Source organism: Mustelus asterias, chromosome 17, assembly GCF_964213995.1.
Source record: "Mustelus asterias chromosome 17, sMusAst1.hap1.1, whole genome shotgun sequence".
NCBI classification, from domain to species: domain Eukaryota; kingdom Metazoa; phylum Chordata; class Chondrichthyes; order Carcharhiniformes; family Triakidae; genus Mustelus; species Mustelus asterias.
This window is the reverse complement of record NC_135817.1, coordinates 63,841,935-63,844,235: the sequence shown is the minus strand read 5'-3', so window position 1 is coordinate 63,844,235 and position 2,301 is coordinate 63,841,935. Positions and strand designations below refer to the sequence as shown.

Below are 2,301 nucleotides of genomic sequence, written 5' to 3'. Positions count from 1 at the left end.
GACAATGTAAGGGTTTCCCTTTACGATAGTTCTTGGATGTCAGAAATTACAATAACAAAATGCACACAACACAGAGTTTAGCTAAAATTAAGATTTGTTCACTATTTGACTCACAAGTTCCCTCCCCAGTAAAAATCTTCCCGCGATTTGCCCAGAATGTATCCAAAGCCCACAACAACCCCTTTACAAGGGGTTGAAAGGCACATGAATTAACACAGTTCAAACTCCTCCATGATTTGACTACAACTTACAGAAGTACCCCAGTAAAATTACCCCAGTGCAATTACCCCAGTGCAATTGTCCCTGTAAAATTATCCCAGTGCAATTATTCCAGTGCAATTGTCCCTGTAAAATTATCCCAGTGCAATTACCCGAGGGCAATTAGCCCTATAAATTTACCCCAGTAAAATTGTCCAAGAACAATTACCCCAGTAAAATTGCCCCAGTACAATCCGCTAGTAAAATTACTCAGTAAATTTATCCCAGTAAACCTACCCCAGTACAATTACCCCAATACAATTATCCCAGTAGAATTTGATTTTTGATTGATTTGATTTATTATTGTCACATTTACTAACATACAGTGAAAAGTGTTGTTTCTTGCGTGCTATTCAGACAAAGCATACCGTTCATAGAGAAGGAAACAAGAGAATGCAGAATGTAGTGTTACAGTTATAGCTAGGGTGTAGAGAAAGATCAACTTAATGCAAGGTAAGTCCATTCAAAAGTCTGATAGCAGCAGGGAAGAAGCTGTTCTTGAGTCCGTTGATACGTGACCTCAGACTTTTGTATCTTTTTCCTGAAGGAAGAAGGTGGAAGAGAGAATGTCCGGGGTGCGTGGGGTCATTAATAGGATTGAATCCCCCTATGATTTGGCTGGAATTTACAACCACTCACACTGTTGGTCATTACCCATGTTGCTTGTCGGCCTGGATCGACAGTACTTGTTTAGCAAAAATATACTTTGTTCAAAGAATATCTGAAAGAACATGATGAACATTTCAAAATGGCGATCACAGAAAGTGCAATAATATTCAGGTTTTCTACATAGATCACGTTGCAGCCTCAGTTGCTTCAATGCAGTCAAAGAAACTTTACAGACATTTCAAAATGGTCGATATAAAAGGTGCAATGGTATTTAATTTACCTAAATTGGTCAAGTTGCACCCTGAGGTGCTTCAATACAATTGTGAGACAAGTAATATCCTGGATCTATAGATGACAAATCTCCGCCTCCCTGCTTCTGAATGCGGTAACTATTCTCGGCGATCTCGGCCTTTTGGCTAAGATGCAAATGAGCTCAGGTCTTGGAGGAGGTATTGCTTTCCCTCCTCCAATCAGCTTGGCTCATGTAGATCAGGCCCAGGACAGGGTGATTTGGTCACTTGCCCTGTCTTGTCAGCCTGGATCGAAAATGTCTCAACTTGTTGAGACTCTGAATTGGATTTGATTTGATTGAATTGGAAAAGTAACAAAAAAAAACTATTCTCGGATCGCTTCTCGGCCTTTTGGCTAAGATCAAGTGTAGTATGGACGGTATGGGTTGCCCGTCCGTGCTGTGCTTGGTTGGGGTCATTAGGTTGTATTATAAGCTTCATTTAAAAATGAAGCAATTTTTTAAAACCGGCATCGCGACCTTTTTTGGCTGAGATGCAAACGAGATCAGCCTTGGAGGAGGTGGGCTTGCGCCTGCTCCAATCAGCTTGTCTCATGTAGATCAAACCCGAGACGGAGGCTGCAGAACCTGGTTATGGCCACAGGAGATGCAGACTCTGTCTTGTCAGCTTGGTAAGAAGTCTCACAACACCAGGTTAAAGTCCAACAGGTTTATTTGGTAGCAAATACCGTAAGCTTTCGGAGCACTGCTCCTTCGTCAGATTTCTGTCTTGTCAGTGATGCGCGATTAATTCACTCGGGAGGCTGGATCGTACCCGGGAAATAAAGGCTTTTATTAGCAATAAGAATGGAGCACACTGCTTAACAATACAATCCCAGACTAAAGGGTCACTAGGAAGTGCAGTGACCTTTATACTCCTATAGGAAGGCGGAGCCAACCGGAGCGTACCACAGAACAATACCAACAGGTGGAACACCCCAACCCTAACCCCAACAGTAACAAGAGTAACATATGTACAAGTACCCATAGTGGTAACCATCTATGGTTCACCACAGTCAGCTTGTATCAGAAATGTCTCAACTTGTTGAGACTCTGAATTGGACTTGATTTGATTGAATTGGAAGGAGCAGTGCTCCGAAAGCTTAAGGTATTTGCTACCAAATAAACCTGTTGGACTTTAACCT

At 41.9% G+C, this 2,301-nt stretch overlaps 1 pseudogene; it reads left to right on the top strand.

Annotated features, from left to right (window-relative positions):
- The first annotated feature begins 1,492 nt into the window (after window positions 1-1,492).
- On the top strand, window positions 1,493-1,721 carry LOC144506708 (U2 spliceosomal RNA; annotated as a pseudogene).
- The last annotated feature ends 580 nt before the right edge of the window (window positions 1,722-2,301 follow it).